Source organism: Haliaeetus albicilla, chromosome 10, assembly GCF_947461875.1.
Source record: "Haliaeetus albicilla chromosome 10, bHalAlb1.1, whole genome shotgun sequence".
Lineage (NCBI taxonomy): Eukaryota > Metazoa > Chordata > Aves > Accipitriformes > Accipitridae > Haliaeetus > Haliaeetus albicilla.
In genome coordinates, this window is record NC_091492.1 from 6,566,518 (window position 1) to 6,592,752 (window position 26,235).

General features: G+C 45.8%; 1 protein-coding gene across 2 annotated transcripts in view; it reads left to right on the forward strand.

The window, feature by feature from the left end:
• The window catches only part of MAF (MAF bZIP transcription factor), a 194,403-nt gene that overhangs the window by 62,596 nt on the left and 105,572 nt on the right, over positions 1-26,235 (forward strand). The window contains exon 3 of one of the 2 annotated variants that reach the window (XM_069793404.1): positions 851-1,641. The exons of the other annotated variant lie outside the window; for it this stretch is intronic. The gene's annotated coding sequence lies outside the window, so the exon portion shown is untranslated. Of the gene's footprint in view, positions 1-850; positions 1,642-26,235 lie in introns of those variants that run through there. 2 annotated transcript variants of the gene reach the window in all.

Here is a 26,235-nt window from a genome sequence, read left to right on the forward strand (position 1 = left end):
ACCAATTAGGATTATTTACAAGAACCTAGAAAACAATAGGTCCATAAATCATTGTCTTATCAATTGTAGTTCCTCCCGAGTAATTTAGTCATCATTGGGCAAACTGCGTTTCACTGTTCCTTAAGCAGAGACCTGACTGATGTTGGCTGAAGTTTGTGGAAATGTTAAGGTACAATATGACCTAGTAAAATAGGAGAGTGTTACAAAACACTTCTGGTGGTTTTCAACATTTTTTGTGTTATAAATCCCCTACAGTTTTTCCCCAGGTATATTTAGTGAATTTAAGGCGACTGACAGCAGCCTTGTTTCTCTTGGGTTACACTGCAGCTCTGTCTACACTAGAGCCTCAGTTTGGAGCCTGGGGTGGTTTTGCAGTAATCCCCTGGTTGTCTCCATTTGTTGGGCACTAGCCCAGCTGCAGAGCAGCTTTGGTGCCCACAGATTCCTTCCAGAGGAGACCCAGTGGGGAGCTCTCTCCAAAAGCAAGCCAGGGCTTGGTGGGACATGCGGCTCTGATCCAAGTTGTCAGCCGCACCACCACAAATTCCTTCAGGGTGTATATAACCCTCCTCTGCAAGAGGAAGGCTGTCAAACTGCCCAGAGCTCCCATGCCAGCCTGGAGTGGAGCTTGTGCTATAGAGAGGGTCAAATGCTTTACGTGACACCCTTTTTGCCGGTGACTGGAAGCTCTTGTGACTGCTGCTCCTCTTTCTTCCACCAAGACTTCTGGTTCGTTACCCTTTCTGTTTATTAACTGCCCCATCTTCTGTAGCTGTTCCTCCTTGCTGCTGTCCTTTTTTCTTCTACTTTTATCACTTTTTGTGATCCCTTTTCCAATTTCCAACCTTAGTCTCCCAGAAGACCTGGAGTGGTGACGCCTGGATGCAGAGGAGATCACACTGCTTATAAATCTGCACCATGAAGAGGCCAAAAGTTTCTTCGGCAGCAGGAGGTAAGCCAGGACTGCTGGTGGGTGTAAGGAACAGAGAGCAATGCCACATGCATTCGAGAAGATGAAGGCGGCGTTCTTGAGGATGGAGACTTTGGGGCAGTGTCATGGTCCTGTACAGAAAGCTTGAAGAGATCTTCAGGTGGGAACACACCACCCAGCCAGCTGCTTGTTTGGTTTAGTCCATGGACCTCTGGGTTTTTCACACCAGAGACTGGAAACTCTTGATTTACCCTAAGTTTCCTCTTTGTGGACTTCTGATGTGATAGGAATGGCATAAAAAAATTCAATATATCTGCTTTGCCATAACTTTTTCAGCGTGCTAACTTTCCCAGGACTACTTTCTGCTCAAATTACTGGAACTTAATTACATGAGGCTTAATTTCAGTTGCTTGGCCAGCTTTAAAAACATATATTCAAATTTGAACCACAAGGGCAGAATTTTGGGAGCCTCTTTGTCCTCTCACTTTATGTTAGTTTAAATGAAGAAACTGTGCCTGTGAACCTCTGCTTTATTACACCTGTTCCAAGTTAGTCTCACTTCTGGAAAGACTTCCCAGACTCTCGGCAGTTTAAGGGAGAGTACAAACTACCCCTTATGTTATAGTTTATGTTTTTTGAACCTGTGCAAACAATAGATATTTGTCTCCTGCTTATGCATTTTCTTGTAAATAAAATGTATTGAGACCAGAGATGGAGTTACACTGACTTTACACCAGATAAGAATTTGTGTTGACATTTTACATAGAAGTGTTGTATTATCTGTACGTTTCGCAAGTAGGTCTTGCAACGTTTCATTGCAACAAAAAAAGAAGGGGAGGGAGAACCAAAGGAGGGGCATGGAGGAGAGAGAAGGTGGAAGGACACAAATGGGGAATGGTGGAGTTGGAGGATAGCACTGGCTATAAGTGCATTATCGAAGAATTCCCATGGTTAGGACTTATTATCTTTCTGACCTCACCATTTCATTATAATCTGCTGCTTAGGTGATAAGTAATAAATGGCCTTCAAATTTTATTGCATTTGCTCACTTTCTTTAGAAGATTTTGCATCAGTTTGTTCGCCTCCATAAGATCTTCTTTCTGTTAAGGCATGAAGATTTTATGTTTCTGCTGGGGTTAACTTGGTCTTCTGGTATATCAGTGTTGTTATTTAGCTAGCAAGTGTCCCACAGCAATTCATCGAGTAACACTTCCATCTATCACATCGGGATGATCAAGCACACATTGCAGCTGATGTGCAAACATTGATGTATATCTGGAGTTGGGCACCCACCTCCAACTCAGCAGATAAAAAACTCTCCAAAGAGCCAACAAAAGAGGGCTTTTTTTAAACACCCCAACCCACTAGTGGATTACCCTTAATGTGTTGGCAGCATACCGCTTCCTTCCACTGCAGGAATGCTAGCCCGGCTCTGCAGCCCTGTTGTTTGGTTTTTTTGTTTGTTTGTGTGTTACAGCATGCAGAAGAAATAAAGTGCAAGACTGATTTGTAATAGTTCACAGCACTTTTTTCCTCTGCAGCCCAGGATCACCTTATTTACCTCCGAAGAGGCAAGGGTAATGAGCAGCACCTCTCTTTGGGGAGCGATCTTGCCTCGTCAGCGTGGCTGTGCAGGAGAGGGCTCCTTGCAGGGGCTGGCTGTTGTTTCTAGGAGCTCAACGACATATCTTCAAGGGCTGGGGGTTCAGCTTCTGCGTGAGAGAGGAGAGGAAGTGACCTTCGCCCAGCGGAGTAGGGAATAACAGGAAACCCTCACGGTCCGAACCTCCTGCCATTTCCCACTCCCCGGAATCCGGCACTCGGGGACCGTTTTGACGAACTGTCAGGGTTTTTGTCAGGATTTAGCTGCTGCAAATATATTAGCAAAGTATGTTGATGATTCATGGCGAAATGGTGTGCGCTGATTTAAGTGACGGACTAGTCATTCGGTAATGGATTTGAGAATTCCCAATCAGATTGTACTTAGTTTTATCAAGCAGGAAGCTGGCAGGCTGTGTTTTAATCAACTGATAGCATCGCTTTGCAATTGGCATCCAGCTAGTGAACAGAGTATTTCTCAAAGACCAGCTTGCTAAGTTGCAAACAGCAACATCCACTCAGATCTTTCAGGTTTCCCTCCTATTTGTTCTGTTTAGCCTGTTTCTTTCCCAAATGAAACTTTCAGCTGGAAGTGCAGAAAGATGCAGAACATCAGATGCTCTGCTGCTCTTTCACCGGTGTTGGAGGGGGAATGGATGAGGCAGCCGACATTTGCTCCATCCTCCAGGAAGCTATGTTGAAACAACCTCTCGGATATAGCACAAAATCCCAGAACCATGCAAATTCAAGGATTTGACGTTGGCACAAGTTGCTTACGTGTGGTAAATCTATAACATGGGACCAGATCAGGTGAGACATGGCCTTTTCCCCTTTGAGTCAGGCTGTTTCATGACCCGTTATCTACTTCAAAGATGTACCCTGTGTTCTGACCTGTGCCAATAGACATCAAGAATGGTTTCCTTTCCTCATAAAACTTGCCAGCCTCTTCGTTACTCCTGGAAAAGACCAGCTCCCGTTGAGCATCTTCACGGCGCAAACCCTCAGGTGCCATAGCTACCTTAAATAATTTCCTACTCAGGATTTTTGTTCTATCACAATTATTGAGCTGTGCAGCCATCTACACACGTGTAGCTGTACTCAAGCACAGAGTCAAACCTGGGGAGCTCGTTTGTTGTGCCTAGCTCCTGTATAGTAGTTACTGTGCTTAGCAACCCACCTCCAATATAAATATATCTGCTACTCTGTAGAGCAGGCTTGGAAAAGCACCAGAAGGGATGACTCCCCCATAAGGATTTTTTCCAACATTGCAGAGCTGTTAGGACTTTCAGAGAGAAATTCTTCTCCCAGTTAAGCTTCCTATCCAGAAAGGTCAATATTTCACCCCAGGCTGACGAAGCTGTGGTGCAACTTGTTGCGATGGGTCATGAACCCCCATTTAAAAATGGGTTCTCTCTGAACTGCTCATGAGCCATGCAGGCATGGAGGGAGATGGAGAGCAGCCATCCGTGCAGCTGGTTGTAGGGAGCCATCCATGATGTCTTTGCATGGGGGTCCCATGGCACCGTGTTGGGGAACGGCTCACTGGGCTGCTAGACGAACTGGATAATTCTGTAGGTTTCAAATTGGTCAAACGTTTGAGGCCCTCAGAAGAGGCTGATGATTGAAAGGATGTAAAATAATCATGTTCCCGAAAAGTAATAAAAATGAAAGTGAGGTATAAGGAACAGAGAGGAGTGATTCATCGGGAAATTGTACTCTCAAAATTGGGTTGCAAATCCTGTGTGAGGGAGAAGGAGGTGTATGTAAGCATGTAAGGGCCAGATCCTGGTTTGTCCAGATGAGTTGAAGATACGATGATTAACAATCTACCCTGTAATTTAAAGGAAAATTTTAACTTCCATCTTAGATATTGTCTGCTGACCATTACATGAAAATCAGAGAAACTGAAAAAGATCCCTGTCTCCAGTGTCACGTCCACCTGAGCACTTCAGCAGACAATGCCACCTGCTGCAAGAACTGAAGTTAAGGTTTCCAATGCCAGAATCACAAAAAGGACATGTGAAAGCAAACCTGAAAAAAGTCTTCTGTCTTCTCTCCCTGAACTGGAGAGCACGCGATTTCCACAGGGTCATTTTCTGTGTAAACATTCCTGTTTGTATGTTTTACAGATTAAGATAAAAAGATATCTTGCAAACATATTCAATAAGTCAGTTTTAAAGCAAGTTAATTAATGTATCTAAGCTTTATCACAGAGCACAAGTAAGTGGGAAAAATCCCCCAGTCAGATGTGAAGGCTAATCTTGACTTTCTCATTCTTTGGGTTCATTTATTACAAAGTTTGCTCACTTTTATAAAAACCCTGCTGATGGAATCATCTAATTTCTGAGAGCATCTCCAGGGACAGGAGGCCACATTACAATATCTCACATGATATGTCATTCAGGCAGTATCTCCCAAATCATAAAACCTGTGGAAGGGGAATGGCACTTGAATAGCAGATTCCTCCTCCTTTTCCTTTTTCTGAGCACGTTTTTTCCAGCCCAGCGTACTCTTCCTTATACTATCTCCATTCTGTAGAGAAACAGGCAGTGACGTACATCTCTCCTTGCTCTACCTGACTGCCTCATCCTCTCTCACGCTACCTTATATATAGATCGGGATTTTCCCTTCTGTCTCAGCTTTCATTTATATCACCTCATTGTCCGTGTTTTGTGCCTATAGGTGCTACTATGTGAACTAATGAACTGGACCAAAGAACTGATTCTGCTGAAAAAATATCTGAAAAAAGCCCAAGTTTCAGATCGATAATTTCCCTGATCTGAATCACTGCATTTCTGTCAAAAAATGCGCTAACACAAGGTCAGGATAGGTACAAAGAGACGGGACCTCTCCAGTCATGACCCTGTTGCACTACCTTCTCAATTTTCTTCAGCAGTTTCAGGGATTTTGGTAGAGACCTCATGAGGAGTTATACGGTCTTAAAACATTTCATTGATCCATTCATGTCCACACAGTCAGACAGGGCTTCAATTTTTAAGATTCCTTCCCTATTATCATGGAAAGTTGCTAATTACCATAGAAGCTTGCTAGCAGCTTGCTTGAGACAGCAGTTTCAATGTAGCAAAGCACTTGCAGCTTGCCTAAATCTCAACATGCAAATCTATGGGGTCCTCTGAGTGAAAATAGGTTTTCTAGGAGATGATCCTGTTGTTCTAGGTATTATTTTAACATTCAAATCTAAGGCCGAGACCTCAATCCCGGCTCATCCAGTTGGCCACAAAGACCATAATCAATTTTATTTTGTATGCTAAATCCATTCCAGATTACCACTCCCACTGTGTAATTCTTCATGTAGGAATTGTGCGCCAAGCTATCTGGTCTGATTAAGACCAGGTTATTGTGCCTACTAGTGCACTTACAATTTTGCAACAGGAAAATAATCCTGGCCTTTTTAAACACTGAGGAGAGCAGAAAAAAGGACAACATCAGGACTAAACCAGCCCTGACAATTTCTCATTTCCATTTATTCAGAAAAAAATCATAATTGAGACTTTAAAAAGAAAGAAAGAAAAGCCCTCCATGACTTTAAGTGTAAAATCCATTTTAGTAGCAGGAAGCTGTTATATGGTTAGAGCAGTTATTTTTATTGTCTGTCTGGGTATAGTTTTTAACTGCAGGCACAGAATAAATCAATAGTGTCATAAAGCTACTCTCACCCTCTGCCCTTTCTAAAGGGACATTGTTCAGTGTCTGCGCTGGATGTGACACAGACTACTGCTTTGATGCACAGAATTACGCCTTGACTAATATGCTAAGGGAGAGCTCTGAGTGTGACACACACTTACCTATATCTCTCTGTCCGTACCAGCTCAGAGTCACCAGATCAAAAGCAAAATGATACACAGATACACACACAAAAATGCACAGAAGTTCTTCATCAGAAGAGACGGGGGGGCTATTCTGGTTATTCTCTTGCAAATGATATTTTCAATTAATTTGTCCATTCATAAATCTTCTCAGGTGACATATTTCCAAGACTATCCAAGAAGAGAAAGTGTGCAGTGATTCATAGGATAGTCCCCACAACTTAAACCTGACTGTAATCTGCTCCTTAATACAGTGAGGAAGGACGTAGCAGGATCAGACTGTAGGAAGCTGAAGCTAGAGAAAATTGCCCTGGAAGTGTGCCTTTTTAATAGCAAGAGTAGTTAACGGCTGGAACAGTTGGCTTAGGAATGTGGTGGATTTAGCATTACTTTCAGTCTCTAAATCAAGTATGAGTGTCTTTCTAAAGATATGCAATAGCTTCAGCAGAAGTTATGGCTTTGATGCTGAAACGAGTGGGTGAAGTTCTTCAGCTGTGTTACATAGGAAACAAAACCAGATGATTATGATGGTCCTTTTCAGCCATACTAATCCATTAAATCCTGGTTTGGGGCCTTTCACACGTTGGGGTTTAAAGCAGCCTCTTAGGTTTTCCGGATGGTTTCTGCAGGCAATACACGTTCCAGAGCTGGGTCTCACAAAATCCCTCTAAATGGGTGTCCGGAATTGACACATTTTATAATTTATATATAAATCACACCCTCTGAATGCAGTTCCAGATCCATTTCCCTGTGCAGCTGAGTTCACTTTGTCCATTCTGTGCAGTGGGGATTTTCCTTTGCAAAGCAGATGATACACATCCGAGCTGAAACACATACCACGTGCTGCTGGATACCCCGAGAACAGTCACTCCTGACATGGAGCACGGAGAAGTAAACCTTTATGGATCAAATTCTTAAGAGATTTATTGTCAGCAATGCACGTTGTCGAGTTTATTCATCGCTCTTCTCCTTACTTGTGCATTGCAACTTCCCCGGGTTGGCACTTCTGACAAAGGCATGAAAACTGTACTTGTGCTGCAAGTGGGAGGTGGAGACAGAGAAAATCTGTGCTCTGTCTGTAGAACTCTGTGCTGAGACAGCTCTATTTTCACATCTAGTCACAAGCTGATCAGTATTACCTCGGTATTTGTTTTGAGGATGGCTCTCAAGAAATGGAATTGGAGTTTGGATTCGGTAAGATTAACGAAAGCAACCCCCAAAATAATGCAAGCGGTTTCTGAAGGTAGCACCATTCATGTGTAGCTTAGTGCTCGGCAGGCAGGGAGACCGCAGGAGTCTGCATGCTCCTTGGTGAGCGTGGAAGTATTTGACTGTGAATAACATTCATCTGGGTAACTTAATCTTTGTTTTCCTTCTCTCTGCAAAATGCTTAGTGCTGGATTTTGATGTCTATAAATACTGATTTGGATTTCCCTTCCTTCCCTCCCCACACTCTATTGAAAGCGAAGCCATCTCAGCCCAGTGCTGGTTGCTGACTCCTTCCCTTCGGCTCTTCCCGTCCCCGCGGTGTGTGAGCTCGGTTGCGTGCGGCCCCTTGGCTTCCCCTCAAGACGCCGGCACTTGGGAACGAGAATAACAAATGTTGGGGAGCAAACAAGACCCCAGCAGGTACGAAAAATAGCTTAGAAAAAACCCCACATGAACTTCTCAAACTTTTTCATAAATAGCCAGTGGCCGCCTGAATAGCAGCAAGCAGCAACAATAATAATAAATTACAGTAAATATCATGCTGCCACAAGTGACAGCAAACCAAACCCACTGCTGTTCAGAAATGAATTGGAGAAAATATTTCTTAATCTCTTTTTGTATTATTCAGCCAGCTGTAATGATTTATAATGCTCCAAAGAAGTTGCTCTACGGAGTTGTTTCTTAATCATCCGTCTTAGCATCTTGCTATTATCCGCATGTGTCTGTGCTTTGGCGGGGGCTCCAGCACTGCTTGCTCTAGTAGTTTCACCATCAGCTGCCTCCGTGCACGGTGCCTGCACACGGGCTGGGGTTGGGGCCGTGCGTGCTCGCCCTGGGAATAAACTGATTTCATGCGAGGGACCTCGCAGCCTTTCTCCGGGACCCTGCTGCCTTTGGGGACAAATCTGCTATTAGGAGGAGATGGTCTGAAATAGGAAAGCCGTGCTCAGCCCCGTAACAGTGCCTTGAATGAAGGCGTCACCCCAGAAGCTGTCTGGTTTGAGCCCATTCTGCTGTAAATAATCCCTGTCTCGCGGACGTGGGGGGCTTTGGTGCTGTGTGCGTGGGATGGATGCCCTGCGGATGAGTCTGTCCCCCTGTGAGTCTGCGAGCGCACTCATTATCAGCGCAGGAGAATAAAATGGGGGGGGATAAATTAAACTGGGAACACGGTATCAATCGCTGCTGTCTTTGTCAACTTATTACCAAAGATTTATACGTGACGCAGTGAGGACTGCTCAGTGACACATTTTAATTTAATTAAATTTCCTGTTGGATTGATGTCTGATCAATCAATAATGTTAATGTTTTTGCAATTTAGAGATTAAAGCTTGGATGAGCGGATATTGAAATACTCTCACATCCAGCTGCCTGGGAATATCTTCTTCTGCTTCCATTTCTCAGAAAACCTGTTTTGGGTGAGGATGCATCCTGGGGCTTGCCACGTACCTACACCAAGCCTGGAAGCTTTGCCCCATCCTGGAGGCGGGCGAGGGAGCCGTGCAGCAGTGTCACTCCTCAGAGAGACAGAGTTGCACAGAGCTAAGATCTGGGTTTGTGCAAAATCTGTACAGCTCTCTTTATTTTCTCTCCGACGTTCACTGTAGGAGAACGTCTGAAGAACGGGGCATTGCTGGTGTGATCCTTCCCTTTGCTACATGCTCCTTGTTCTGGAAATCAGCAGAGGAGTGGCTGCACCTGGGGTTTTGAATCTAATGGCCACCGAGGTGTCTGTCCTCCGGGGCTCCTCTAGTCCCCTCTGGATCCTACTCACTCCTCTGGCCACCACAGCCTCTTCCAGCAATGAGTTCCCCAGTTTAACTGCTGCTTTCTAAGCTGCCTTTCGGGGGACAACAGGATCCTGGTCTGGAGCCGAATTTATCACTTTTTGAAGCTCCTTGCCTGCCCAAATTTCTCACAGATGAGCTAATTGTGCTCCACCCTCTTCAGGCTGTGAAGATAAAGAGATGCTGTAGCATGTCCACAGAACCTTTTTTTCCTCTTACTGCCTTGTTTCATTTAGTGCCTCAAATATTTTAGTAGTGAGGTCAGGAAAGGCCTTAACTTATTCAGGGGAGTTATTCTACACTGACTTTTCCATGAGGCCTTGGGGTCTTACACAGCCCTTTTAAGACTTATGACTCAAGGCAAAAAAATATCCACATTTTCAAACTTGTAAAAGTGTGAACCCAAATTTCATCTGAGCTGCAGCCGTGGCCATAGTCTCAATAAGTCAAACTAATTTGTCACATCTTAACACCATCGCAACGTGGACGGTGAGAAATCCCAGCCTGGCTCTGAGGTCTGCAGGCTCAGGCATCGCTTTCTGGTCTCCAGGTCTGCACCGTAGCTGGCTCTGGGCTACGTGGGGTGCTTATATGCTCATTGTATTTAGGGGAGCCTTAGAAGGCCAGTTTCTTACCCAGCTGTATTTTAAAATCTGTAAAATCTCTATGTGTTCTTTCCCTTAAGGACACTCTGGTGGCTGTTTGCTGTGTACCTGTCACTCAGACAACCCCAAAGTAACGCACAGAGGGAGGAAGGGAGCCAGAAAGGAGGAGGGGGAGAAGAAAGAGCAGCTCATTTTCCACTTTAGCACAGGCACCTGAGGGGTAGAAGTCAGCAGCTTTTTGATGGTACATGAACTCGGTAACTTAAAACAGGAAGCAAAAGAAATACCACAACCAAATAACTCTGCCTTGACCTCCTCATAAGAGAGTCAATGACTTTAAAGTAAACTGGAACTTCTTGCTGGAATTTATTTGGATGTCGGTTGCTCCTTACCTCATTAGAATAGCAATATTCAGAAATGTGCCAAAAGATTTAGGCAGGCTGTAGGACGCGGTGGAGCTACTTTTTGGGGAAAGGCAGTTTGCTCTGCAAGAGTCTCCTTTTGGGTTTTGTTGTAAGAGAAGGCTTTACAAATTTGTGTCTCACTACTGAAATACCTTATACTGCAGAGTTTCTCCCACTGAAATACACCGTGTGCATCGGATTTTGTTTCTTCCTCTGTCGTAAGCTCTGCCAGACACCCACTGCTCCGGGCGAGAGGGCAACCTCATGGACGGTTGGCAGGGGGGTGTCAGTGCCTGTGCGTGTGTGCGTGCATGTGTGTGTGTCTGTGCATGTGTGTGGGGAAGGCAGGGGAGAAAGAGGTATTTTTTCCTTGGAACAGACTGAGGGAAGTAACCTACTGCTAAACTAGTGATTTTTTTTTTTACGCTTAAGCCCTGATATATAATGCCCGCCGAGGGTGATTTTCATAGGTAGGACTGCTGTAAGTTGGTCCAACTTGCTGAGGGATCATTTGAGAAATCATTTTTACCTTTCCTTCCTTCCTTCCCCCTCTCTTCCTCTACCTCCACCTCTCTCTCTCCCTTTCCCCCCTCTCTCTGGACTGGGGCTGCGGTATCCTCCGCGGTGCACAGAAGTGCACGCAGCTCAGCGTGGCGCGGTGCTGCAGAGGTGGCTGGGGTGAGCTAATGACCCCCTGCTCTGGCATGGGGAAAAGCACCACGAGACGTTGTTAAAATGGGCAGTCCTGACTGTTAGGGATTTGCTGTGCCCTCCTCATAAAAAAATAAACTGCTAGATTTTTGATGCACCTTGTTTGCAGCAGCATGTGCTGCTTACCTCATCTCCCAGCAGCAGCAGCAGCCGGGTTTCAGCTCCGCTGCCTCATGTCTTTGCTGGTTCCAGCTAAGCTATTTCACAGTCAAAAAGCACAATAAGCCCTGAGAAAATGATGTCCCGGGGAGCAGCCCAAGCTTTTGCCACGTTTTTCGGTTGACCGTTTGTGATCTAGAATTCCCTTTGTTGTTCAACATGTCACCTTGCTCACTGGGACACACTGGATTAGGCCCTGGCCAGTTTGCTAGTTTGGGGAGTGTGACCTGTAAGGAAGGTGGGAGTACAGAGCAAAGCCACACTGTAAGTCCCCTGATCCTGATCCTGCAATGAAATCTATTTAGACAGCATCACCAGACTATTTTAGAGTTGTTCATCTTACCCTGAAGAGTAAATTCCTATAGGAAAATAATTTATGTTCTGGGAGGGCTGTTACTTACAAGCTAGTAAAATAACTTTAGCTGGACTTTTACTACCTTCAGCAGCAAGCATCCATGCTGAAGCCAGGAATGAGCCTTTTCTTGCTAGCTGTGATACAGCATGATCTATAGCGGAGCCACATGTTTTTTTGGCTTGCGTTCATCTTGTTTCCGTGCAGCGCGTTTAAAAAGAAATAACTGATTTCTATTTGCAATGTTTACAGTCAAGTCACGTTGTTTCAGCAACCACATAAGCTTTCAGTAATTTATGCACGTGTAGGATCAGGGTGGCTTCTAGCATAACTGCTTGAGAGCCGTTCCCTCAACTTTAGCTGTCCAGAAATTAGCCATCTCCTCCATGCCAAGCATCCAGAATCCCTCCATCTTTGGGTGGGCTCAGTCCCCCTTTTGAGGTAGTTTGATTTCCTTGTTGACTGCAAGTGAAGTTGGACTTGGTGCTTAATCTTTAGATCATTAAAAAATGTCATCACAAGTGTATTGTATTATAACCATCACAGTTTTTCTGCACCCTTCACTGCAAAGTGACTCCTACCTGACTCTGCCTCAGGCACCGAGGACTGTCGGGTATCAGCTTCTGCATGGAAATGGGCTCAGTCCAACAGGTGGCTGATTCTGGATCTCATTACACATTTTCCCCAAGTAATTAAAACCAGAGAACACAGAAACACTGGCCCAAGCCTCCTGTAAGAAGGATGTAAATAAAAAATGACTGAAGCCCATGTTGGTGCCACTCTGATAGCAGAGCAGAATCGGGCCCATTTCATCCCTTGTAAAGCATCCCTCAGGGATGCTGAGCAAGCCTTAGCTGCATTTTTCTGTTTAATTTGGGTCTTTCTAACCTTTAGAGGAAGAAAGCTCCGTTACCCTTTACCATATTCAGCATGAGAGGAAATCTGCAGTACAAATATTCAAGTATGCCCCAGTCAGCAAATTAGAAATCAGATTATTTCTTTTATACCATGACTTACTGCCTCTGTTTCAGGCTACAATGTGCGTGTGGGAGTATACAGCAACATTTAGCACTTTAATGCTAGCCACAAGTAGCCAAAGCCAGGCTTTTGTGTTACGCATAGGGCAAAGCAAGTCACAACCCTTTGCAACCATCTATTGTGTCTGAAGGAAAAGCACACGTTTTTAACCTTTATGTTCCAGAGCTGCCGGTCGTGTCCTGAAAGTCATTGCATTTGTGATTACGCCCTCAAAAATAAAGTTTCGCGGAGCTGCGTGCCCTCCTGCTGCCATGCAGACAGTCCTACCACCTCTGAGCTCCCTGCCAAGGCTGTGAGAACTTTTTGCTCATTATGCCTTCAAAAACTGGCAGAGATGAAAGCAAAAATGAACCTGTGGAGAAAGCCCCAGCAGAGTGGTCTTCAGGTCCTGTTGAGAAATGCTCAAAAGACCAAAGCTTGGTGGTTAGGTTCAGACCAGGAACCTCAAAAAGTGGTATGGATGATGGAGGAAAATGGCCAGTTTCGCTAAGGGAAAGAAATACTCCAGTTTCTACCCCAGTGCAAGAGCTCTGGACTTCCTCGGTGGAAGGGAAATAAAGAAGAGTAGACATATGTGGGTTGCACTTTCCATGTATATTTTTAATTATGGCACATCTATCATTCTTAGCACTGCCTTGAGCAAGGAAAGATAAAACAGCAAAAGCAATAGCAAGATTTCCACACATGTAGCCAGTCTCAAAATCAATGGGAGTTCGGTATCTAAATACCTTTAAAAACCTGACCACCAGTTCCCTGAGGCCCCCTGTGAATATCACAACCTTAAATCCTGGTGGATGTACTGATGTTGCTCAGCCCGTGGAAGGCAGGGGGTTGCGCTCAGGACAACATTTGGTTTGTAATGTGAAGGGCTGAAAAAATGTTCCCTTTAAGGTTGGCCGGCTTAAAGCTGCGCACTCTTATTCTTCAGCATCTCTTTGGTTACAGGGAGCGTTTGGCCATGTACCAGCAGTCAATGAGAGGAATTTGGTGACTGTCCACAAATGCATTTTAGTAAATGTTCATTACCCCCCGCTACATTTAAGTATTTTGCAGGGGAAAGTGCAAACCTTCGCTAACTCTTGGTAGGAGAGGAGGAACAAAGGACGTTTACACTTATTCTTTGGCATACAAATAGAACGAATAAATATTCAGGCAAATTAAAAACCACTTTCCACTGAAGATGAGGGAATCCACTGAAGTCACGCCATGCGGTGGATATGAATGAGAAATCTCGGCGTGCCTCCCTTTCTGTCCTGCTGAGCTGGCACCACGGCACATCCTTGTCTTGCTGCTGCGCACAAGAGGTAGCTCACCCAAGGTTAGGTTACACGAGTGACTTGCTTAGCCAAGGTGACTCCTCTCATCTGTTACATATCATAGGGTTATAAATAACAGAGCCACCTCCGTTTGATCAGGCAGGGGAAGCTGACAGCCCCCTCCCTCCTTCGGGATGCTGCAAGAATTACACACGGGAGGAAGCCAGCAAGCGCTTGCGTCTTTACTGCGGAGGGTTGGGTTGGTCTTTGCTCCTCTTTAATTAGAGTTTATTGGTAAAGCAACCCCATTTTTCTGCTCCTGGAAAATCTGGGCTGTCAAGGCCTAATTCCTTGGGCCTATCAAGTGTGAGATATGTTTACCAAGACCCTCCAGGATTAGCTGGGTTGCTATCAAAACCGAGGAGTATATTTCTATCAATGAAAACCGCTATGACAAGGTCTGTCCCCTGAGACAAATGGCCTGTTCCATGGAGGCTTTAAATAGGAGCAATAATGGTAGTGAGCAGCACTGAGTTGAATAATTAGATTGTTCTTCATAAATCCTCGAGTGAAGACTTCCAAGCAGGTCCATTATGTGTGTCGTATGTTAGCACTGAGCTTTATGTGGTGTGGACACCACTCTGCGCCGGGCTGCGGTGATGGGTGAGTAAATCACCAAAGATTGGGACAGGAGGAGTACGGCTCCTTCCCCTCCTGCCTTTTCCCCCATGGAGATCATCTGCTCTGAACTGCAAACACCCGTATTATTTGTTTTATTGCTCAAAGAGTTTTCGAGAGGACTGACTGGAGTAATCTCTGAATATTTATTTTTTGTTTGTTTATATTCAGAGACTGGAAAACACACATATTTTGTTCACGTCCCCAGACTGGTTCATTTACTGATTCACTTAAAACATCCTTGCAGATCCATTGAGAGATAACTTCTTCCTCAGAGGGATGCAGTCGTATAATAGCAGCTCAGTATTATCTCCACATATCCTTGGTGGGATTTGCTCTTGCCAACTGAGAACTGATCTTTTCTTTTAAAAAAAATCTTTCTCCCTCCTCCCCTCTCAATTATTCAGGTTTTCTCTCTCTTTCTTGCTCTCTGTGTCAGTTACAGAAAGAAATCTCAGAAGACCAAATGTCATTTAACCCTAACCCTGACTGGTAATTTTTAGACATTTCGGAGGAAATCCTGGAAGGCAGCGTGTTTGCAGGCAGGGACGTACACGCACCCGATGCACGTTGCGTGTGCATGCTCAGGCAAGCGCTTCTGCTAGACCCGGATGCACTCCATTCGCTTAGAAACACGTTTGTCAGACCTGGTTAAACAATGCTGGTAAAAAGAACAAGAAATCGCGTTATTCCCCCGAGAACAGTGTATACACCTAACTATTTTGTCTGCCAGTAAGAATCTTGTGTCACTGTAAGGTTTATAGGAGCTGACCGGCAAAGGATGCCCTGATGATAAATAAAACACCCCTATCCCACGTCCCACGACTCTGAGCAGCTGCAGTGCCCTTTCCAGTTCCCTTGGCTATGAAGATGTGGCATCTGTCTTTGGACCAGGCCCTTTGTTATAGGTAGCTGATGGGGTCCCATGATGGAAGGGACATGTCATACAATAGGTCCGGGAACAAGCACCAGCCATGAGCCAGCTTCTGATAAAGTTCATGGCCTCCTGTCAAATTCTTCAGCTTGCACACGAGCATTAGGATGAGGTCTGGGCTCGGTGTGATCCACCGGCTCCGCCACGACCCACCGTGCTCTGGTACCGACAGCCTTGCTGCCAGGTCGTCGCTCACTTGTCCCTGATGGAAAAAGTTCTCCAGTGTCAAAACACTGCCGGGATAAACAGTTTTAAGCATTTACAAGGCAATTTAGGTGATAATCATCAGGGTAATAGAAAAATAGTATCCATATTCATTTAAAGGTGTGCTGTGCTTTCCTTTCCCCTTAGCGTAAGAAACTCCTTGCCAGGCTGTGAAAGTAAAGTGACTGTGAGAATTTTTAAAGGCACATTCCTCCTCGCATCGTAAGAGCATGAATTCCAGGAATTTCCTATCCAAGAAGTTTGCATTCCTAGGACGCAGTGCTTGCACCCTTGAACACAAACTTCCCCGACGCTGCGACAGAAGCCGGTCCCGCTCCTTTCTGCCCTGTTTGGGCAGCCGGAGGGGGGGCGCAGACTTTCTTAAACTGACTCCGAGCTGCGAGTGCCGAGCACAGCCGAGAGTCAGGCCACATCCATCCGAAAGGTGATTTTCAGTGCGATGCCTGGGAATTTACACGTGACCTTGTTTCCTAAGATCTGGCTTTTCTGTGGGGTTGTTCTGCTTTGAGCTGAGCTGCCTGCAGGCAGGCAGGCTTTGTGCCTGTCAGACAGAGCCAGCAGTGAGGACGTCTTCCAGCGAGTTTGTCCGTATCTAGTCTGAGAGGGGACCGAGTGGCATTTGGCCCTCGGGCACAGCAGTAATTCAGTATTTCAGGTGATAGCCATGGTTTGTAAGTTGATTCATTGGATGAGAGTCCACCTGTTATCTCCCCCTTCAGAAAAGCAGTTTGAGATATTTTAATGTTGCAGATTCTGGCCTGTATGTTGGTTTAGGAGAGGAGATGTCGAGCAGAGCTCTGGGCAGATCTGGGGACTCCCGTCCCACCAGAGGCAGGTCAGAGCGCACGGTAAAATCCAAGAATCCTGCACCAAAAGCAACTTACGTTCTACAAAAGTGGAGTTAGGTCTTCTTAACAGGGTCCAGGCAGGTAAAACTGGTCCCAGTTTGGAGACGGGACTGAGTCATCAGCCCCAGTCCTTGTTGCACCCTTTGCTTCTGGCGGAGAGCTGCTGATCTGTAATGGAGCTGGACTGAGGCACCCAGGACACTCAAAAGAAACGGGAAATGTGTCTGCGGACATTAGATGATTCAGGGTTTGCTGGCAGCTGAACAGAAGTTTTCTGGATTTCAATTTTGAACTCGGGCAGCTTTATTCCACCCCGTTCCCACGGTGGGCACCTCCATCCTCTTAGGAGCCTGGCCTTAGTGCTGCGTTGGCGCACGGCATTAACGGCACTTGCCTGCCTCGGAGTCAGCTGAGGAGTCAAGCACAGTCTCGAAATCAGGGCACTTCAGTCACAGGACCATGTAAGAGCCTTAGATACATTCATTTCTTCTTCCAGAAGGTAAGGTTCAATTTTCAAAAGGTTCTGGGAAGTACCTGCCTAAGCCAAAAGCTGGTTCGCCACCGTCTGATTTTGCTCTTGCTCCGTGCATCTGCTGGCTGGTGCGGTGCCAGGCTCCTTCCCAGTGCTGATATCCCTTATGAAAATAAAGGCAGTGTTTTTTTCATGCATCAAAACGCCCCTCTCTTCAGATCAGGAAATATTTGCTGCGAAAACAGAAGGTGTTCTTTGCTCTCCAAAGATTACTTTATAAGCCTAAAACACATCAGGCCCCAAAATGTTTGTAGATTGTCTGAATTTCTTAAAGTAGGTTTAATAAATAAAGTCTCAAGACTGAAAACACTGTCTGTTTGCAGTAGGATTTCTCATTACATTTCATGCCTATTTCAGCTTTACGAGGATATGCTGGTTTAACTCCTTTCTGATGCTGTTTCTTAATACAACCAGATTTTCTAGATTAGTAAAGATATATGAAACAAAAACCTGGAATTAGATTTGCAGAAAGTCTGTTATGTATACTAGATAATAGACGTTAAACCAAGACAAAAGAAATTCACTGTCACGGTAACAAATCCATTTTAAAGTCCATTTTCAAAGCAATCAGATCACCGCAGAAACCCAATGACAAATACATAACAATAACGTATATCTAAGTAGGAACTTTCACCCCAAGGAGTCCGGAACCTCCAAAAAGATCAGCGTGGGAGGTGGCTCTGGGGCGAAGAGATCCCAGTGAGTGACACTGGGGTTCCGGAGCAGCCCTGGCAAGGTCACTGGAACAAACTTGCCTTCATCTAAAAGACCCCCGGCATCGGAGGAAAAACGAGTTCTGTTTCCAGTCGGAGTGCTGTGCCCACGGTCAGCACGCACGTGAGTGAGAGGTGAACTTTGCCTCTCTTTGCAGAGGGCTGAACAACAAAAAAAGAAAGCAGTTTCCCCTTTTAAGGGCATAAACAGGATGAAAGTGGTGCTTCAGCCCGGGGTTGTCTCGCTGCATGAAGCTGCCCTGTGCTCTGGGTGCACAATCAGAATAGTTTTGCAAGGGGGGCTTTACAGTGCTTTGAAAAACACCAATTTTTTACTAAATATTTATGGAAGCTTGACTTGGAGTCAGCTCGAGCTGCAGAACAGTGCTTATAATAATGATTTATGTATTAAATGCAGCTGATCTGTTATTTTTATTATCTTGATGTGTTTTTGATGTTCAGCTCTCATAAGAACAGCAGCCAAGTGGCACCAAAACCAGCTTTGAGCATGTGCATGTGTGCATGCCTTAACAAACACTACTCACGTATGATGTTTTAGTCAGGGCTCTGAATAATCGGACGTAAGTAATAAGCGGTGCTTCGTGGGATGTCATCACTCCATTAGTTTCAGCATGACAGAGTCATCTGTAGCCAGGAAGCTTCTGCTGAGGTTTTGTGTATCATCTGCAGGAACTTTTCTGCCTTATCTGTGGAAAATTGATCCATACAGTCTCTTTAGAGACCTACATCAAATATTAATTTTGCCTATTTGTTCAATGTAATTAGCAGGTGTGATTAATCAATTAATCAATCTGCGATCCCTATCTGTGCCACAAACAGCTTGCTGTGCCATGGGGGGATACTGTGAGCAGCGATCCCACGAACGCCCCTCACCTCCCCATCGCAGGGGCCCTTCCCAACCCACGGCGGGGTCTGGAACCACCGAGGTCTGGTGCCACCGGTGCCTCTTGCAGCCCAAAGTGCCTGGAGAGCACAAGAGCATCGGCGAAGCCTTCAGGTGAGGACCTTGCTGGCCCCGTCCCCTGCAGAGCTGGGACGACAGTGCTGGCTTGCCTTGCCGTGGGGCTGGGGGGCAGAAGGATGCTCCTAGGCGAGGGGTGCAGTGGCCCCAGTGGGTCCCCTGGCTCCCAGTAGTGCAAATGGGCTGGCAGGGGGGGCCAGGGCTGTGCTGGCCCCCTCGGCAGCCCGTAGCTCCAGGTGATGCCTCGTTTTGCCTGCGCCTAGAGGGGACACAGCAAAAAAGAGCTGCCAAGAGTGGGTGAACTTTTTATGGCAGGCTTTTGGTGACTTTCCCGGCCTGATTTTGCTGGCCTGAGGGATGCAGGTAGGTCACGTGAAGTTCAGGTAGACCTGAAGTTCTTTAAATGCTTAGATACGCCAGACCTTGGGACTTCTGCTGAGTGGGCAGCAGGCAAAACCCCAGCCCTATACTCAGGGACTCAATGACTTTTTAAATTTAGCTCCAGAGGTGGTCCTGGATTTCACAGAGAGCAGGGAGTCTGGATCAGGTTGCACAAGGAAATGAGCGCCCTTGGGTGTTCCCATTCCCTGGAGCACTTATTTGGGGGCAGTGGGAGGGGTATGACCGTGGATATTACAGGCAAAGCAGGGAGACATGTCCCTGTGCTAAATTGCCGGGTGCGAGACTTTGCATTTCCTGGTGGCAGGCGGCGAGGACCTGGCGGAGCAGCATGGCAGGACCTTGGGGTTTGCTCTAGCCAGGGGCACGGGGTTGAACCAGTGCAGGTACAGGAGCCTTCAGTGCAGGATGGGCATTTTCAGAGGGTCCAGAATTTGTAGAGGACACGCTGAGGGACGTTATTGCAGTCTCCAGCTTGCACGTGGTTTCTTCCAACACTGTGGCAGCATCTGCTCTGCTTTTTAGTAAAAGTGGCTCGACCGAGGTGCTGGGTTACACAGCTGAAGACTGGCTGAGTCCTCTGAACCACCTGCCCCTTTTTCGGTGTCGTATTCTGGACCACCTCTATCCTGTCCCGCCTGTTTTTCTCTGCTTTCCCCCTGCTATTGGCAGTCCTCCTATCTTGTGCCTTGCCCACCGTCACCCTGGAGGACCTGGACCAAACTGCGCATCTGTCAAGATAAGGTATGAATGTAACCCAGGAGTAACCACGTTGATGCTGTGTGCTGACAGCCCCTGGGTCTGCCTTAAATCCTTTTCCTGTTCTGTGATCTTTTGGTTCAGCAAAGCCTATCGCCGTAATATATATCCTTCTGGCCAACCTGACCTTACCCTGGCCTAGGGTGGGGTGCTTTTTTTTCATTTATTGGGCTCATTGGGCCTGATTTCATTCCTGTGAATTGTATGCTTTGCTGACTTGGGAAGATTTGATGTTCCACAAAGGCAAATGCCCCCCAGAAGATGAACTGGTCTTGGTTTCGGTGTGATTTTTGGATTAGAACCGCCCAGGGTAGCACTTTCCTCAGAATAGTTTTTCTACAGAGTAAAAAGTATGAGTCTCCATCTGATGCCTTGAACTGTCATCGTAATAACCTCAAATATAGCTGTCTTCACCACATCACCGTCCTCCTCTCTGACCCATAAAGTTTTACCATTACAACCTGCCCTTAATCACCTAACCATTTCCTTAGTCTTTCAAGGACAATGGTTTTTATGCCATACTTGCTAACCTTACGTATTAGTCTACCATCCCGGGCTGCGTTTAAATGACTTTTCTGAAATCTATGTGGATTAGCTCCACTGCTTCGCTCCTGCCTGTTTTTCATGTTAGCTCCTAAAACAAATTCTGCCAGATTTGTCAGACAAGATTTACCCTTTATGGAGCTGGGCAGATACATTTTTATCAGTTCATATTTCTCCAGATGTTGGGTGATCTCACCACTGCTAACATCTCTAAAATCTTGACTCTGATTTAAAAAAGCGCCCACATTCTGCAGGTTTGGGACCAGGTTCTCAGCTGGTGGGAGTGAGCGCCTGTGTGCGCATCAGTTTTTATGAGCATTCGTATCAGCTGATAATCTACTGCAAATATGTCTTGGTTTCTGCCTATCTCTTCTCATAGATGCTCAAAGATGTTTGCTTTATATCAGTTTCTCTTTACCTCTTTTTATCTCCAAGAAATGTCTCAAAACCTCTGTTATTGGGCACTTAATCTCTCCTGCTGTTCCATTAAGCAGTGTGGGCTAAAAGTACGTCCTCCGCACTCAGCCCTGCCTCCTCCTCCGCGGTATGAGTTTGCTTTGGGGATTATTCGTGCTCTCAGCTCTTCCCTGCCTGGCTGTCACAGGAAACTTTGCTTCTGTGTCTGTCATCTTACCTCCAGGTTCCCCCATGAGCACCAGTCAGGGGAAATAATTTAATTTCCCTCATTTCAGTCCCTCTCCCTGTGTTATTAAGCTCTCTCGACCACCTCTCAGTGGTCCGGCCGCCTCCCTGGTAATCTTGTCTCCTTTACCTGTTTAAAAGAAATCTTTCATTGTTTTTATTCACCCCATGGGCAATTCTTCTCTTTCTGTCATATTTGGTTTCCTAATCAGCTTTTTACATCTTTTCAGCTTTGCTTTATAATCCCTTTCATCCCCTTAATATTTGCCTTCTTACCCATGTCACCTGCCTCTCTCCTCTCTCCGATAGCTTTTATGACTTCCTCAGTCATCAGCCTTCATCGGAAACAGCGCTCGCCCATCCCTGCTTGACAGAGATCGCTGTTTCCAAGTGCTACACTCATTTCCTGAGTACGAGTTGCTGTATGTAAACGAGGGCTCAGTGAATAGGCACCGGTGCCTTTTATATTGACTTTTATTTCTTGCTTGCTGCTGTTTGCTCATGAGCAAATGGCAGTATTCTCACATGCACTCATTGCTTCAATTTGGTTCTGAGTAGCTAGGTGATTTTAGTTTTTTTCCTTTGCGAATGGAAGCCACCCCAAAGCAGAGAGCCACCACACAGACCGCCATGGATCCGTGAAAAAGGTGTAATACTTTTTTTAGAGGGACTTTAAATACTGCAGGAGCGTAGCTGGCCCATTCTGCTCTCAGAATAGCACTAAAATACTCTTTGCCATTAACACATCTCAAAACTCTTACAAAGAAAGTCAGTGGTGGTGGATTAAGCATAGGAAGGGAGGCAGCGAGAGTTAAATGACTTGCCTAAGGCCATCCAGCAGGTAAGTGGCAGAGAAGAAAACAGACTTCGCTCTTCTACCCAGGACTGCGTCCACTGAGCCAGGATAATTCCTGGCAAAGCAGCAACAGTGAGACCGCCGAATCAGATCATTACTCATTGGGTTTTATTTGTTCCAGCACTAGGTGATGAAATGCAAATGGTAGAGGCAGATGCACAATTTCAAATCCTCTGTGTGCGACGACTCAAATACCGGAGCAGGATTTTCTCTCCCTCTGCAGAGCAGTGCTTCTGAAGCTGCACAGAGGCACGGAAAAGGGTATTCAGTGAGTTCACATGTTCAGAGAAATCTGAATTTGCAGAAATTTCTTTCTCAAGCAGCTTCGCTCAATTGCAGCGTAAAAAAATATGTAGTTACACACACACATATATACATATATTTTAAGCATTACAGGTCCCAGTCTCTATGGTGGTCTCTTAATCTTCGGGCTGAAGAACTGGGGAGGAAAGAAGAGGTAAAAGAGGAGGAGGACCCAGGGAGGTCTGTCTTGCCCTGCGCCCAGCCCAGACGCACACATCTGGCAGCCCCTCCGGAGGGCGAGGGCTGCAGGGAGGTGGGGGGAGAGAGGCTCGCCAAGCGCGTGTCCAGCCGTTAGCAGGGGTGTCCTCTCCCTCACCGAAACATTTTGGCCAGCGGCGAGCAGCAAGCTCGGCAGTGGGACGTGCAGTGGTGCTCAGGCAGCAAAGTGGAGTTTTTTAATATATATTTAAAAGAAAGAGTTGGCACAAAGGGAGGTAGAAACGAGCTGCGAGTGTGAGAACAAGAACGAAACCACGCCTTTGTTCCTCCTAATGCTCTTTCCCCTGCTTCGTGGTGATTAAGGCTGGTCAAAAACTTCTTCGTGCTATTTATGTTTTTGACAGAACATTTTTAGCTTTCTTGCCATGTTTTCAGGCTTTTTCACAAAAGGAAACACTTCCAAGTCCATACAGCCTTAAGATTCAAAAACAGTTCTGGGTTTTTCTGACTTTTTTCAGTTCTTCAACAGAATCGTGTTGCAATCAGAAAGAAGATTCTTCAAGAAAAGACACTAATTAACATTTTATTGTTATAATTATTCCCATCATATTCCCTCTGCTCTACAGGTCCTCTCTTTCATCATTTATTACAGTGATGTAACTATACAACAGGGCTTGTGTACAAGAAAAAGACAAAGCTGAAGGCTTAATTCAGCATCGCGAGCACGATGAAAGGAACAAAGGATGATGCAGCTATGCCCTGATCCTGCAAATACTTATGCACATGGATAACTTTGCTGCCAGGAGTATTTCTGCTTGCAGTAACTGTGTGCTAAAGTGTCAGCAGACTTGAAGTCATAGGGCCTGATTTAAGCTCTGCCGGAGTCGGCGCACAAACTCTGACACGTTTCAGCAGGGACTTTGCCAGTACTTACTTAGGGAAGCATTTTAGCACTGCTGAGTTTACTTGCAACCTAATCCTGAGCATGCATAGGCTTTCCCGGGCTCTGAGCACACGCTCCTGCTACTAGATGTGACAGTGATTGATGACTTGATTCATCGCTATTCTGTAAAATTACCTCTCGCGGGCACTGCCAGGTGGATCAGCAGAGCTCAGCTCGGCATCGCCAGCAGCGGGACCGGGCATCTCGCTGGCCGTGGGGCAGGGATGCCCAGGGATGCCCAGGGATGCTGCCCGCGGGGCCAGCTGCCTTCCGCAGGGCCCAGGGTGCTGGTGGTTTTGTCCTGGTCTTCTTGAGAAACGATGTCTTTGGCGAAGGAAACTCCCAGGTATGACACTACCATGCCAGATAGGCGGTTTTCAACCCTGCGGGGGACATCTCTACACTTCAATTAGTCCCTTAATTGAGCTATTTGCAGGGGAAGACTCAAAGGAGCTGAACACCTATTTTCTAGCAGTTTAACTACCACCAAATCTAAAGACTTACTTAGTTTGTCCCTTAAATAGGAGCAAATATATAGTGTCTCCACAAACTTTGTCACGGTGAATTGCCTAATATTTTCCTGCCATAGTAATGGTTGTATGATCAAACTGTGGTATGAAGTATACTCAATTGTAATTGAGTTTTGATCCCATGATTTTTAAACAAAACCTTGTGCTTTTCCTCCAACTACTTCTAAAGCAAAGAGCTAGCTGAGTTTTCAGGCCAAATATTATAGACCCAATTCTCTTTTTGTGCCAAGTTTTAAAATGGTATAATCCCAACGTTTCAATGTTCTAAATTTATGGGGGAATGAGAAGAGCAACATCAGGTGTGTCCTTAAAAGTAAACCAGGATGCGTACCTCCCTTAAAAATAAATTTTTTAAGGGGGTATCTGGAAGTATTAGCCCCAAACTCAAAGCCTGCTTGAAACCCACCGCTGTTTGCAGGGCTGAGCTTCAGCCCTCGCCCCCAGCCTGCCCTCCAGCCCATATTGCAGAGCAGACGATCAACGCCTGCCAGGCAGTGCTGCGGGAAGCATGTCGGCAGCAACGTTAAACCAAGGAGCAAAACTTCTCCTTCAGAACCAGCATCCCTCACCTATACCAAACCAAGCTGCAAACAGCAAACCGTGTCACGCTAAAAAAAAACCCCAGACTAAAAATCTCTATGTGACTACTGCAGCTAGAGCCCTATGCTGAGCTCTCCAGTGCTCTCTGGGTGTAATATTGCTTCACCGTCCTACCCCATAGCAGACCAAACTGTGAATATAACCCTAAACCTGAACTTTGACCCTTAGGTCAGGCCTTTCTTTAGGATTATTCCAGCAAGTGCTGTCAAAGCCAAAATTAGCATAGCTATGTGGACCCTGTAAGTAACTGCCACAGTGAAGCTCAGATGCTCTTTTTTATGATTCTTGAGTAAACCAGACTAGCCATGCATCTAAAGTCATCCCAAAGACAAATTATCTTTACAGTCAAGGGACTTTGGTTGGTCTGGGCAGCTTTCCACCAGGGCCTTATAGCGAAAGCTACTGCAACATCCAACTTCTCTGCAGGGTGACTGGACACAGGTAATAAACGCCTGAGACTGGTGTTTGGCCTGATTTTCATCTCCTGGCTCCTGGTTGAAATAAATGTGCTGTCACATGATATGAGTATCCCATGAGACTTATGTATTATTATATCCAACTTGAAAATTAACTCTAATGTGAGTTGCACAGAACACCAATGAAAGCAACCATTAATTGTTAATATAAACTATTAATGAAACACCAGGATGAAGGTCAAAGTGCATGACTGAAACCTCGCAGCAAATGAAAGGATTATTTTGCCTCTTACTGAGCATAATTATCATCTGAATTTCATTGGCTTTCTGATCAAACCACTTCCCTCTGCACTGACCTGTTCCACCGCTGCGGTAAATCTGCTCCCCAGAACTGGTATTTGCTTTTCATTGTCCACCAAGGTTTCTATTAGCATCCTGGATGTCTGCGAGGAGCAGAGAGCCGGCACCCTTTCGCCTTTGTTCCTATGGGAGCTTTTCCCCCCCCTTCCATTGTCCATTACTCACAATAAATTTGCATTGACCTGGCTCCCCATAAATTATCCTGTCTCCTGCTGGTACGTCCTTTAACTGTCCCGGTTCACATTTTGCAGGTCCATGACGTGGTGGACACACCTGAGGGCATGCAGCCCGGAGTGGGAGCAGGCCGCGTCCTACCTTACACAGATCAAAATAGCAGGGAGGCGACAAGTTGGGGGGACGTTTTGGAAGGACTGTCAATCAGTTTTCCTTTTCTTCTGTGTGCGGCAGTGTGATCAGCCTCACCCAGCAGTTTTACTTCAGTAATTTCTCATACAGGCTTGGACTGCTCAGATACTTTCTGCTGTATATTTTTGTTTATTTTTTATACCACTCCCCCCAGCCAAAGTCTTTCCCCAGAAAACACTGTCTTTGTTTTTCCATAAGAAACAGAAATCCCAGCGAATGAAAAGGACTGGATCCTAGGGCAGAAATATTCTGGGGTTTTTTTTGTTTCTGATAAAGCCTAAAAAATTTTTTAGGCGTGCAAGAAACCAACTCTCTGTCAACGTTCATTGCTTTGAGGAAATTTCAAAAGTGCTGCTCAGACCCAATATTTCTTGAGAGTAACGTCTTGGCTCAAAAGTTCGCTGTTACGGTCCATGCCTAAACTGTAGGTTTTCTTGGAGGTACAGACTAATTCCTGGGATGTTGTCTGCCTGCTCCATGCCCTGCTGGAAAGGAGTTTGTTGGCAGAAGTAGAGCATTTGGCTCTGGGACCACCCAACAGTGCTTGTCTGGGGTTTGGGGATCACAGG